The sequence below is a fragment of the Kogia breviceps genome, chromosome 11 (genome assembly GCF_026419965.1).
Source record: "Kogia breviceps isolate mKogBre1 chromosome 11, mKogBre1 haplotype 1, whole genome shotgun sequence".
In the NCBI taxonomy this organism is placed as follows: domain Eukaryota; kingdom Metazoa; phylum Chordata; class Mammalia; order Artiodactyla; family Physeteridae; genus Kogia; species Kogia breviceps.
Window position 1 is genome coordinate 17,004,401 of NC_081320.1, and position 14,346 is coordinate 17,018,746.

At 35.4% G+C, this 14,346-nt stretch overlaps 1 pseudogene; it reads right to left on the bottom strand.

The window, feature by feature from the left end:
- Window positions 1-10,343: 10,343 nt before the first annotated feature.
- Window positions 10,344-14,034, bottom strand: LOC131765776 (serine/threonine-protein kinase 35 pseudogene; annotated as a pseudogene).
- Window positions 14,035-14,346: the final 312 nt, after the last annotated feature.

Sequence of the window (14,346 nt, forward strand, 5' to 3'; positions counted from 1 at the left end):
CTTCTTAGATCCAACAGAGAATTAGGGTCATAGAACAAGTGACTGAAAACTGGAGAAATAGGCAGATATAGAGAATCACATTTTACCAAGAGCAGAACCACTGCTGGAGGGATACTAAAAGAGTAGTTGACTAACTGCTGGAGACTGAATATTGACTAGCTTGAGAGAGAAAATTTTATAGAAGTCTGACTTTGGAGACATTCCCACACGTTTGTGAGTTTTACCTCCAAGAGTTCCACCAGATTCTGTAAAGATTGGAGAAAAACTCCCTCCTGTTTCCAGCTAGAAGAAGGGAAAAGTAGCTATTGTGAAATAAGCCTACACCTTTCTATATTCCTTGATAAATGCTTGCCCTCAAGGGAAACTATTTTATAAAATCTAATCAATGTGTGGGAATGGAAATATCCAAGTCTAACCCCTTCTAGTGTTCCTGTCTTATCTAAAGAGTACAGTAGACAGCTGACAAGTACTTAGAAAGGTCACAGCACAGGTGATAGGATAATAGAATATTTCCTTTTCCCTTACATCTTATTATCACACCAATAGGGCTCCTGCATAATAACTGGAGATTACAGCTGGAAAAAATTTCAAGACTCAGACCCTATTTATGAAGTCCTTAGAAAAACACAAAGATGGCAGAGGAAACAAAAACTAGGCTACCAGAGAAAACTTTAGGCTCTGACAATTATGTCTACAGCAAACAATAAACAGAACCTATCTCCCAGCCAGATAAATATAAAACATACAATAAAGACCTATTTACCTTGTTTCCTTTTACCTGCTACATAATGTATGGCTTTCAACAAAAAATTACAAGTCAAGCTAAAAGGCAAAAATACAGTCTGAAGATATAGGACATACATTAGAACCAGAGCCAGATATGATAGAGATTTTGAAATTATCAGACCAAAAACTTGAAATAACTATGCTTAATATGCTAAAGACTCTAAAACATGGATAATGTTCAAGAATGAATGGGTAATATGCATAGAGACATGCAAACTTTTAACAGTATCATAAAAAAAAAAAAAACTGCTAGACATCAAAAACACTCTGACAGAAATAAGGAATGCCTTTGATGGGCTCATCATTAGATTGGGTACAGGCAGGAAAAGAAACAGTGAAGTTGAGGATATAACAACAGAAACTTCCCAAAGTGAAATGCAAAGAGAAAAAAAAAATGGAAAAGATGGAAAAGAATATCTAAGAAGACTGGAACAATTTCAAATGGTGAAATATATGTATGATGGAAATACCAGAAGAAGAAGAAAGATAAAAGGATGCAGAAGAAAAATTTGAAGTAATACTGGCTAAGAACTGTCTTTTAAAAAATTTTTATTATTTATTTATTTATTTGGCTGTGTTGGGTATTAGTTGCAGTACGTGGGATCTTTGTTGAGGCATGTGGGATATTTTGTTGTGGTGTGCAGTCTCTTTGTTGAGGCACTTGGGTTTCTCTCTAGTTGCAGTGCTCGGGCTTCTCTCTAGTTGTGGCGTACAGGTTTTCTCTCTCTAGTTGTGGCATGTGGGTTCTAGGGAACCTGGGCTCTGTAGTTGTGGCACATGGGCTCCATATCATGTGGGCTCTGTAGTTTGTGGCACGTGGGCTCTCTCATTGAGGTGCATGAGCTCAGTAGTTGTGGTGTGCGGGCTTAGTTGTCTCACAGCATGTGGGATCTTAGTTCCCTGACCAGGGATGGAACCTGCCTCCCCTGAATTGGAAGGTGGATTGTTTACCACTGGACAACTAAGGAAGTCCCAGAACTTTCTAATATTTTTGACAGACACAAAGACAAGAAGCTCCAAGAACACCAAGTAAGATAAATACTAAAAAAATCTTCACCTAGGGGTTTTAAAGTTAAACTTCAGAACATCAAAGATAAAGAAAATATTTAAAGAGGTCAGGATGGGGGCAGGGGCAATAAATACCTTACTTACGGAGAAACAAGAATAAAAATTATTCCAGGCTTCTCTTCAGGCACTATTCAAGCAAGAAGAGAGTGGAGTGAAATATTAAAATGTGAAAAGAAGAAAAATCCTAGAAATCTAGATTCAGCAAAATTACATTTCAAAATTGAGAAGAAATAAAGGTTAAATGAAATTTAAAAAATTTTATTATTCATAAATATTCTATCAGGTAATAGTTTGTTCCAAATAATAATTGCAATAATATTTTAGATGATTATGGTTAAGTGAAACATATATCACCAATATTATCAGAGGTGGGATGAAGAAATTTGAAATAAGGTCCCTGAACTAATCATGAGGTGGTATAGTTTTATTTGAAAGTAGACTTAAATTAGCTGTAAATGAATATTGCAAACTCTAGGACAACTGGTAATAACATTTTGAGAAATATAATTAATATGCTAAGAGAAGTGAGAAATTTGAATCACATAAAATACTCAATTAAAAACAGAGAATGCAGAACAAAATGAACAAGAAACAAAAAAATCAGACAGGACAACAAATAGAAAATACAGTAGTAATAAATGTGGTAAATATTAAAACAACTTTATCAATGATCATTTAAAAAACAAATGGCCTTAATATACTATAAAGACTATCAGAATGGATTAATGAAACAAAACAAAAAATATATATGTTGTCTACAAGAAACCTACTTTAATTTTAAACACAGGGATGGAAAATATATTATATTAACACTAATCAAAATAGATCAGGAATAACTGTATTAATTTTAGACAAAGCAGACTTTTGTGTAAGAAATATTATCAGATATAAAGAGAACATCACATACGGATAAAGGGGTCAATTCTTCAAGTAGGCATACAATTCTTAATGTACAGCAACTGTACATCAAAATGAGTGAGGAAACACCTGATAGAACTGAAAGGAGAAATAGACAAATCCACTATTATAGTTGGAGACTTTAAGCCTTAATATTTGTAACTGACAGATCCAGGAGCAGAAAATCATTAACTATATAGTTGAAATGAAAAGTACCATCAATCAAATGAATCTAATTGACATTTATAAAATACTTCATTCAACAACATCAAAATACATGTTCTTGAAACATTCCCCAAAATAGACTACTTCCTGAATCATAAAATATTTCTTAGCATATTTAAAAGAGTAGAAATCATATAAAGTATATTCTCAAATGACAATAGAATTAAACTAACAATTATAACAGAATGAAGCTAGAAAATCCCAAACTGTTTACTTATGAAACAGTACACTTTGAAGTAATACATGGGTAAAGGAAGAAGTATCAGGGAAACTTTATAAAGTATTTTGAACTAAATGAAAATGAAAATACAACTTTTCAAATTTTGTGTGATATAGAAAAAGTAGACAGAGATAAATTTATAATATTAAGTACATATATCATAAAAGATGAAAATCTAAAACCATTAATCTAAACTTCAACATTAAGAAATTTGAAAATGTAGAGGAAATTGAATCCAAAGTAAACAAAAAAATAATAAAAATCAGAATAGAAATAAGGAAATTGCAAACAGAAAATTAATAGAGAAAATGAAACAAAAGCTGGTTGTAGAAAAGAGAAATGGAATCAATAAAACTTTAGCCAAGCTAAAGGGGAAAAAAAAAAAAAAGCAGAAGATACAAATTACTAGAAATAATTCTGGGGCCAACACAAATCATCTCCTGGTCATTAAAATGATAACAAAGGAAGATTATGAACAACTCCTTACCCCAAATTTGATAAGTTAGATGAAATGGACCAGTTCCTTGAAAGTTATTATTATGAATAAATATTTGACTTTAGCAAGCCAGGGATGGAAGGAACTTCTTCAACTAGATAAAGACCATCTACAAAAAAACCTAGAGCTAACATCATACGTAATGGTAAGACATAGTTGCTTTCCCCCTATAATCCTAACTAATTCAGAAAGACAAAAAAAGAAATAAAAGACATACAGACTGGGAAGGAAGAAATAAATCTGTCTTTTTTCACAGATGATATGATTGTTTATGTAAAAAATCCCAAAGAGTTGACACACACACAGATACACACACAAACAATATCCCCTGGAACTAATAAGCAGTTATAGCATAGTTGCAGGATATGAGGTCAATATATAAAAGTCGATTTGTTTCTTATATGACAGTAATGAACAATTGAATTTGGAATTAAAAACACAACACTGTTTTCATTAACAATAACAAAAAATTGAAATAGATATAACTCTAACAATATATGTACAAATCACAGAGCTGTGTGAGGAAAACTATAAAACTGATGAAATAAATCAAAGATCTAAATAAATGGAGAAATATTCCATGATCATGGATATAGATACATTGTTAGGAGTCTATTCTTTCTAGCTTGATCTATATATCCAATACAATCCCAATCAAAATCCTAGCAATTTATTTTGTGGTTATCAACAAACTAATTCTGAAGTTTATATGGAAAAGCAAAAACCCAGAAAAGCCAACACAATACAGATTGTATGAATTCAAGACTTACTATAAAACTACAGTGATCAAGACTTTGTGGCAATGGTGAAAGACTAGACAAATACATCAATTGAACAGAATGCAGGCCCAGAAATAGAATCACACAAATATAGTCAACTTATATTTGATGAAAGAGCAAAAGCAATTCTATGGAAAAAGGAAAGTAATTTTAATACCAGTAACCCTGTAAGACTAAACAAAATATTATAAATTATCCATTCAACATTTGTTAACAAGATACCAAAGAAAAATATTTATATATTGATTTGCCTCTTCTAGTAAGAAAAAATACATATTTTGAATATACTTCCAATGCAACATTTATGCTTGAGATATGGTGATGTCACTTCACCATATCTTGTGAAGGGACTTAATGTCTAAATTTTATGATAGCAAAATTGGCCTGGTCTGGCATTTTTCCTGCTATGCAAATAAACTGAACTTTCTAGAAGTGGCCCTTTAAGGCCACTTCCTGGGTCTTATCTTGCAAATGAAATACCTACTGGTTGATGTATATTTGCAGATAAATGGCTCACTTAGTAGATAGGTAAGTGAGACCTCAGAGAATTTGGTTAGGAGTGTAGTGCTGTATTAAAAGAAATGCATTTTAATTCCATATGCTTATACACTCAGTATAAGTAATCAAAATGATAAGAATGACTACTATGTATTGCATCCCATGTTTCAGATATTTTGTTCACAGTTGACATATGTTGTCATATTTAATATAGAAAAACACCATGGGATAGGTATCACTATCAGAATTTTGTGAATTAGAACTCTAGCCTAATGTAGGTTAAGCTTCAAAGTCCCACAGGAACTAATAAGCAGAGGAACAAGAATCTGAATATAGATCATTATTTGACTCTAGTTGATGCTCATAATCAGTACTATAATCAGTTAGAGAAAATGCTATTGGAAGAAGGATGTTAAAAATAAAGCAATGTTCATCATATTATCTATTTTCACAATAATTCTGCATAATTAGAACTCTATAAAATTTAGTGATATGCAACAATAAACATTTCACTCATGTTTCTGTGGGTCAACTGCAATATGACTAATTAAGCAGAGCTCAACTTTGCTCGGTTCCAAGTTGCATGTTAGATCATAATCTGCTTTATGTAACTCTTATCCTCATTAGGTTGGTGAAATGCAGATAGCTAGAAAAATTAAGCACTGCTGCACAGCTATTGGGAGCTTCTCTTTGTTGTCCATTCCACTGGCTAAAGTAATTACTGACAAAGTCCAAAATCAAAAGCAACGGAAAGTATACTTTCCATTGTGGTCAACCAGAAGGAAATGAGTATTTGCTATATAATAACCTAATCTCACACACACACACACACACACACACACACACACACACACACACACACACTACCATCACCCAATCCCCTAGGTACATATTGCCTATAGGTGCCATTTTCTTTCTAATCAAAGAGTCATTGCTCAACTAAATCACCCAATCTTCTTCCACTGTCTCCCTGGCATTTAGTTAGCTCCTTTGAGTTTGAGAGTCCAGATTCAACAACCATCATATTTATAATTTATTTTCAAAAAAAAGAATAAATGTGTCCTGCTGGGCTTAATTACCCATATTATAGTTGAAGAAGAAATAATTTGATACCACTGGGGAGATATTAAAGACACTAAGGACTTAATTTCATAACTAAAAAAAAATTTTTAAAGGAGTGGGGGTAAAGACAGATTCATCCTGAAGTTGGAGTAATTATTTAAAGCCAGAGATATAGGATGTAATATTTTTGGCTATTCAGATGTCAAAACTGTCTCCTCATAAGCACAAATAAGCATTGCCATATTTGCTAATATGATACAGTCTATGTAATTTGATAATGTTATCATTTTCTTTGCAGGATATTGGCTTTTTGGTGCCAGACTAAAAGATATATAGGTATGGGGTCATTCAAACCAAGAGGTAGGGGTAGGAATTTATCCATTTAAGACCTTTAAGAACTGACTTCTAAATTAATATATAAGGCCTGTGTGTGTTCCTAACACCTAAATCCAGAAGGGGAATAGTAATTTTAGGAGATTACACACTCAGGATCTCAGCATGATGACCAATCCTTTCTCAGTAATAGAAATATTTGCTTTATAAAATCACTGAATGGTTTTAAAAGTCATGTGGCAAACCAGTTTGTCTCATGTGAGTGAGAGTCAATTTAGAAAAGCTGCCTGGGCCTTCCACTACCACATGCCCTGCCTTAAAATTTATTTATTAGTACTCAAAACAAACACTTGGGAAGATTCTGAGATGATCAGATAAGTTCTCATTTTTCATTGCCTTCTGGATGCAGAAACCAAAACAGCACTATTTCTTCAAAAAAGCTATTCCTGGAAAACAGAGAGTTGGGGTTGAATTGAGGAATGCTCTGATTTAATGCTTACTCTGATCTCATCATAATTCCAACCAATCTAAAGCAAGGAAGAGAAAGAAATCCTTTCCAGGCCTCAGAATTCAGTCCAAGCTTGGTCATCAACCATATGATATGATATAGATTCAATTTATGAATTTTTAAAATTTTGTTATTCAGAACAAGGAAGTTGCTAAGGACACTTGTCACTGAGTCTGCCATTCTCAGGCTCTATGAAAGACTATAGTAAATCATATGAAAATGAAGAATTTTGTTGTGAGGTTATTGTAATGATGAAGACAGGACAGGATTTTGCTTAGAATAGACTGAAACTTTGTTACTATCCACTCTGGAAAGAGGAAAAATCAAAGTTTATAAAATTATGAAGGAGATGAAGAGTATGGACATGGCATCAGGAAGTCTGAAAGATGTGATAGGGAACCAGAGAAAGAGATGCATAGCTATTAATACTTAAAGGATATAAGTTTTACCTAAATTATATGATCTACCGAACAGCAGTTACACACATAAAATTTATCATACAGGGAATTCAGGCTGACATTATAAATTATTAAGAATAACTTGCCTAGGTTTGTAGCTATTTTAGAATTTCTTATGAGTAATTGTTTTCATCAAGTCGAAGATTCATGCTTCAGTATTTATTCCCCCATTGACCCTCCTTGTCTCACCAACACCACCACACTTGTACCTTATAAGTAGTATCATGTAGTGATAATCTGAAATCCCTATTGTGGTTGAACATTATACATTAATCTTTTACTAACGGTTATTATGATCAACTCAATAGTGTTTTCTGCTCTATAGATGCAGGACATGGGGGAGAGCCATAAATGTTAAAATGTGTATCTAAGTATGTAAGATGCTTCCAGCATCAAAGGAAACAGGAAGGGGTAAGGGTAATGTGAATGAGTTCATGACTTGGTTGGCAAAAAAACACAAAGAAACAACAACAAAAAATCCCCACAAAAAACACATTTCTGGAGTCAGCAAGATAGGGATATAGGAATTTCTAGTACGTCTCCTCCCAGAGATATCATTGAAGAAACATCTGCCCATGAAAATGCCTTCACAGGCACTAAGGATTCCAGGAGTTAAGGATTACATCACTTGGGTGGAGCACAGATAGCAGACACATTAAAGAAAGTAGCAAAGATAAGTTCACAATTACCTCTGTGACCCCCACTCCAGACCCAGTCAGCCCAGCATGGAGAGAGAGACACCTTCCACTTGACCTCACTGCAAGGAGCCCAGCACCAGGCCAGCACCAGCAGCACTGGCTCCTGTGATGCCAGGCTCCAAGCCCACCCCAGCACCTGTCAGGCCCCCATAGTTCCAGGGCCCAGGTGGTCTCCTGTGGTCCTAAGCTCACAACCTGCCACAGTACCAGGCTGACATCCATGGACCCAGCCTCCAGAGACCTAGAATCCTCCTCTGTCTCAGTGCTAGGCCAGTCCTCATGGACCCAAACTCCAGCCTTGCAGAAGCAGGCTTCAGACCCACCCTAGAGCTAGGCTGGCTCTCCAGAACCCAGGCTCCCAGCCTGCACCAACACCTCCCAGTCTGCCTTGCAGACCCAAATGCCATGGAGACCTAGAATAATCAAGACAGTATGGTACTAGCATAAAAACAGACACATAGACCAGTGGAAAAGATTGAGATCCTAGAAATAAACCCATGCATATATGGTCAATTATTTTTTGACAAGGAGCCAAGAATATATAATAGGGAAAGGCTAGTCCCTTCAATAAATGGTATTGGCAAAACTGGATAATCACATGTAGAAGAATGAAACTGGACCATTATTTACTCAAAATAGACTAAAGACTTACATGTAAAATCTAAAACTATAAAACTCCTAGAAAAAAAGCATAGGAAAAAGTTCTCAGCCTTGGTGTTAGCAATGATTGTTTTAGATATGACAAAAGTGCAAGCATCAAAAGCAAAAATAAACAAGGGGACTATATCAAACTAAAATGCTTCTGCAAAGCAAAATAAACAATAGAATTAAGAGGCAACCTACTGAATGGGAGACAATATTTACAACCTATATATCTGAAGTATAAAGAACTCATACAACTCAATATCAAATAAATAAATACATAAATAAATAAATACATAAAGTAATGTAATTTAAAAATGGGCAGGGGACTTGAATAGGTATTTTTCCAAAGAAAACATATGAAAGGCAAACTGGTACAGGAAAAGGTTCTCAGCATCACTAGTAATTAGAGAAATGCAAATTAAACCACCAGATACTACCTTACACCTTTTAGCATGGCTATTATCAACAAGACAAGAGATAACAAATATTGGCAAGGATGAGGAGAAAATACAACATTTATGCACTGTTGGTGGAGATATAAATTAGTATGGCCACTCTAGAAAGCAGTATGAAGCTTCCTCAAAAAACTAAACAAACATCCAAACATCACATTCTGGTTATATATCCAAAGGAAATGAATCAGGATCTAGAAGAGATATCTGCACCTCCAAGTTCAGTGCAGCATTAGTCACAATAGTTAAGACATGGAAACAACCTAAGTGTCTGTGGACAGATGGATGAATAAAGAAAATGTGAAATATTTATCTCTCTTTATCTACATAGATATAGATAGATATAGGTATAAATGCACACAATAGCTTGTTCTGCCCTAAAAAAGAAGGGAATCCTGCCTTTTTGTGACCATGTGGATGGACCTTTAGGGCATTATGCTAAGTCAAATAAGTCAGATAGAAAAGACAAATACTGTATGACCACACTTATACATGGAATCTAAAAAAGCTGAACTCATAAGTACTAGAGTCTGAGGGGTGGAGGAAATGAGGAGATACTGATCAAAGAGCAGAAACTTCCAGTTACATGATGAAAAAGCAGTAAGACTCCAAGTTCCAGATAAAAGCTCTCAGTCTTTACAATTATAACTCCTGGGAGACTCCTATATTTCTTCACATATATTCCTCCCATAATTATTTCCACAGCTGAAAAATGGATCTTCCGTCAATAAATGCTTCCTCCCCATGGAATGAATTTCCTTTTCCTGGTGTTTCCTATCAAGATCAAGTCTATTTTTTTCTTTTTTCTTTTCTTTCTTTTTTTTTTTTTCAGATACCACTGAAATAATGGGTTAATATAGAATATTTTGTGTATATAATAAAAAGAGGTAGTAGAAAGTTCCCTGAAATTTGAAGGAAAGAACTTGGAGTGCCCTTTACATGCTATGTAATTAAGGAAGACAATGTCCTCTTCTGTTTAAAGAGGATAATAATACTGGATCATTTAAACTTCCAATTTTTTCTTCAGGTCAAATAAACTGACCAACTTTTTTTTTTTTTTTTTTTGCATTTTCTACAGTAAGCATTCATTAATTGATTATAAAAAAGCATTTCTAAAAATAACTCAGCTCAAATGCAACCTCCACTCAGAAGTCTTCTTTAGACTTTCCAACTCATACTCAAATATTCCCACATATCACCTCATTCAGATTTGGGGCATCATTGACGGCAAGCACATTTTCTCTTCAACCGTGCATTTCCTCCCAAATCCACAGGGCCCAGGATGAAGAATCCAGTCTTAAGTGTACATGCCAAACAAAAAGTACACTCACCTACTTTAAAAACACCCAGGATGTTTTGCCCTGAATTTGAAGCGGCACACGTGGCATGGTCCATTCTGGTTTCAAGTTCAAAGACATCAGACATGTCCCTGATTTAGCAGCTAACTTCTTTCAAGAGCTCCTTGCTCTCCTCAGACATGGAAATCCTGCATTTCTGGGGGATATGCTACTCCATCTTTGCGTTATCTAGCAGCACCTCACCAACAGGGAAATCTTGGTCAGGACCTCAGGAGTTCCTTCTTGATCTCAGAGTCAATGAAAATGATTCTTTCCATCATTGCCCAGATGATAATGCCCAGGGCAAAGATGTTGGCCTTGGCTGTGTAGCATCCCTCCTAGAGTTCAGGGGGTTATTTAGAAATCTGAGCTGCAGGTTTAGGGAATCCAGTATTTATCCACATTCACATTTGTGTTGTCTTGGTTTCCCTCTTTGATCTGGGGAGGTGGGGGAGAGGGGGCAGCCCACCACAGACTTTGCTTAGTTCAAAGTCTGCCACCTTGAGGATGGGGGTTCCAGACCTCTCCATGTTGAGCTTGTTCTCCAGCTTTAGTCCCTGTGCACTATATAGTCTGAAGGCACTGGTGGTCCTGAGCTGTAGCATGAAACTTTGTTAGTGGCTGGGTCCAGCCTCCAGGACAGGACAGAGTGATTCAGTCCTCCACATTCACATAAGTCCATGACAAAGCAGAGGTAGCAAGGGTACTCAGCATAACCCAAGAGCCTTTCTTCTTTGACGGAGGTCTCCAACAGGCGCAGATAAAGCTGTGCACTCTTGTAGCCACTGCTCATGCACGTACTGGTCAGTCACACTGTGTGACACACACCTCAAACTGCATGAGGTTCTGGTGGTACGGCTTTAGGCTGGTCAGGGCCCAGAATTCCTCCAGCACTGCTCCAAGTTCTCCAGGCTGTCACAGTAGATGTTCTTGACCTCTGCGAGGGCCTCGCTCTCTCCTAATCCATGCAGTAGCTGCTTCACCTATCTCTGCCAACAGTCTGTAGTGCCCACCAGCTGCTGCCCTCCACCACCATTGTGCCAGCTAGGCTTGCCTGGGGCCTTGGCCTCCACTGGATGCAAAATGTCATGGAAAGATATGTTAAATTAAAGAAAACGAATTTTTGAAAAGTTCATTCTTTATTAGTCATAACTTTCATGACAGTGTGAGTGTAATTTTAATATGAATTTAAAAATATGAGTTATAGTTCTGCAAAGATGATTAAAATCATCATTTCCATTTGCTTCTATCTAAGCCCTATTGTAGCATGAAGAATCCCACCTGCCTCATTCCTTCCTACTTGAACAGATGGATCATAAATGTATGGGCTCACTGAGGAACATTTAGTCTCATCCCATTACACCTGCTGGCCAAGGGAGAGATACAAAACAGCCACTATCCAGTTCATAGATTTATAACCATCCAAGAGAATGTTTCTGCAGCCCTTGCTGGCTAGTTGGGTTTGTCCTTGGCTTGTTCCCAATAATATAAAGGCAATTATAGTAATTGCTGACCATTAGGTATCACATGTATACAGGCCTGAAGAACTATATTATGCCTATGAGTAGATAAAGAAAATGGATTCCTAATATGCAAAACGTGAGGAATATATATATATTTTTAAAAATTCTTAGTTTGAAAAAATGGTCAAGTAATGGGTTTTGTTCAAAAGGATCATAAATTAATAGGGTATGTGAGATAAGCAAGCCCATTTTTCAGGGATTCGGTGTAATTTACCCCCAGGAACATCATTTGCATGTGAAAACATGTATTCTTAAGTATATTTATGGAAGTTTACCATCTGTCATGGATGACAAATGGTTGGAAAAAACCCAAATCTGTATCAACGAGGGGGATAAATCAACTATGGTATATGTATACAATAAAAAAAAACAATGCTTATGTCAATAATGATGAGTAAAATTGTAGTTTGTGACAGGTAAATTTGTCCATGATATATATTTGACTGAAAAGGCATATTGCATAAATTGTCTACTATAGTAAAATTAAGTTAATACTTGAAAGGCTGTACGTGTGTGTGTGTGTGTGTGTGTTAGTAGGTATCAATAATTCACTAAAAAGTTAATTATAATGAAATTTTGGTGACTTTTGATTTCTTTCTATCTTTGTTTTTCTATCTTCTCTGTGCTTTCTGGTATGCTATTTACATTATTTGAGTATATATCACATTTACCAGAAATGATAAATCTCATTTTAAATCATGCTAAACTATATTTCTGTATATGAGGAACACGGACATTTTAATTCATTCATTCAACAGTTCCAAATGTCTGATATGTTATAGAGGCCAGTTTCCTTATTATTCCTTAAACCTGTCATGGACAAATACAATAGAATGAACCATAACAAATGTATGAAATACATTATAAATGAGTAACTGAAACAATGATCATACATATTTAGGTTTCATGGAAATATTCAGTTGCTATAAAAAATGTCTACAGTCTTACACTCAGTTTCTATATTTATCGAATTGTTAACTGGTAACACACAGTTTTTTATTCAACCCAAGCCTGTAGATCACACTCAGAGAGCCAGTGCTGTAGAAAATATGGTAGCGATTAAGGGAATCAAAGAGTGACATTTTAAAAAGACCATTTAATTAATGAGGATAAGCCAGTCTATGCTGAGCTTAAAAATAAGCCATAAAGTCCCAATGGCTTAAACTAATTTCAAATGATGATTTCTCAATCTTTCAGAGCCCATTGTGGTTCAAGCCATGGTCCTCTATGGCTCATACCACCTGAAACATTTGGCTTCTGGATCCTCATGACAGAGGGAAAGAGAAATGAAGGAGGAACAGCAGTTCTTTATTACCTCTGATGGTAAGGAATGCATGCCATTGCTGTTCTCAGTCCATCAACCAGAATTAGTCATATGACTGCAAACTAAGTACAATTTAGGCTGAGATATATGAGAAAAAGTAGATATTTAGTGAGCAATAACTTCACTGAGAAGTTTTTCACCTGAGTTACCTGGCACTGTGAAGATCATAAAGATTATAAGGGAGTTGAGACTCAAACTCAGGCTTTATTTTTCCAAATTTCACATATATTTGTGTCAATCTAGATAAACGAGGTTATGCTGAGTAAAACATTAATGCCCCAATCTCAGGAGCTCAGCATATGATGTTTATTTCATGCACCATTCAGGGTCTTGCAGTCTCACTGTGTGTGTTTCCAGGGTGGCAAGAGGAAGAGAAGAAAGTGCCTAGAGAAATCACACCTATTATCTATGTTCTGGCCTAGGATAGATACTTGTCATTTTTTCCTGAGTCAGTTGGCAAGAACTGGACACATGAACACACCAGTGCAAGAATACTGGGCTTTGAGGGAAAGCACATGTATGTTTGGCAAGCAGTGTATGGATATATGCTCATTCTGTAACATTCAACTAAATCAAACCAGCTTTCAATCATTACTTACAGTTTGGATATTTCTTTTCAATTGCAGGTATTTTAGAATGGTTAAATAGAATCTGTAAAGTTCCTATGTTCTTCTTTGTCTTTCACCCTTGCATATTTATGTATTACCAAAAGCCAGTTCAGCCATTTTTCCCTAAATTGTTCAATCCTATTGGGGGGAAAAAATCAGTCAAAACTGTAAATAGTTATTTGAAAGGGAAATAATAGTCAAATTTGTCAACCTAAAAATGTGTAGAGATTTATTCTCATACTACCTTCTTTAGGTTTCCAATGATAAAAATGGAAACAGTGACATTCCTAACTATTGTTCTCCTTTTTCATCAACAAAGAGATTTATCATTCTGTTTGCTCTAAAGTGGACTAGAAAATATATGTGGGTACTCACTTATCAGAAAATACCTTTATCTGAGTCAAGTTGTATATGGCATTCATTTTTAGA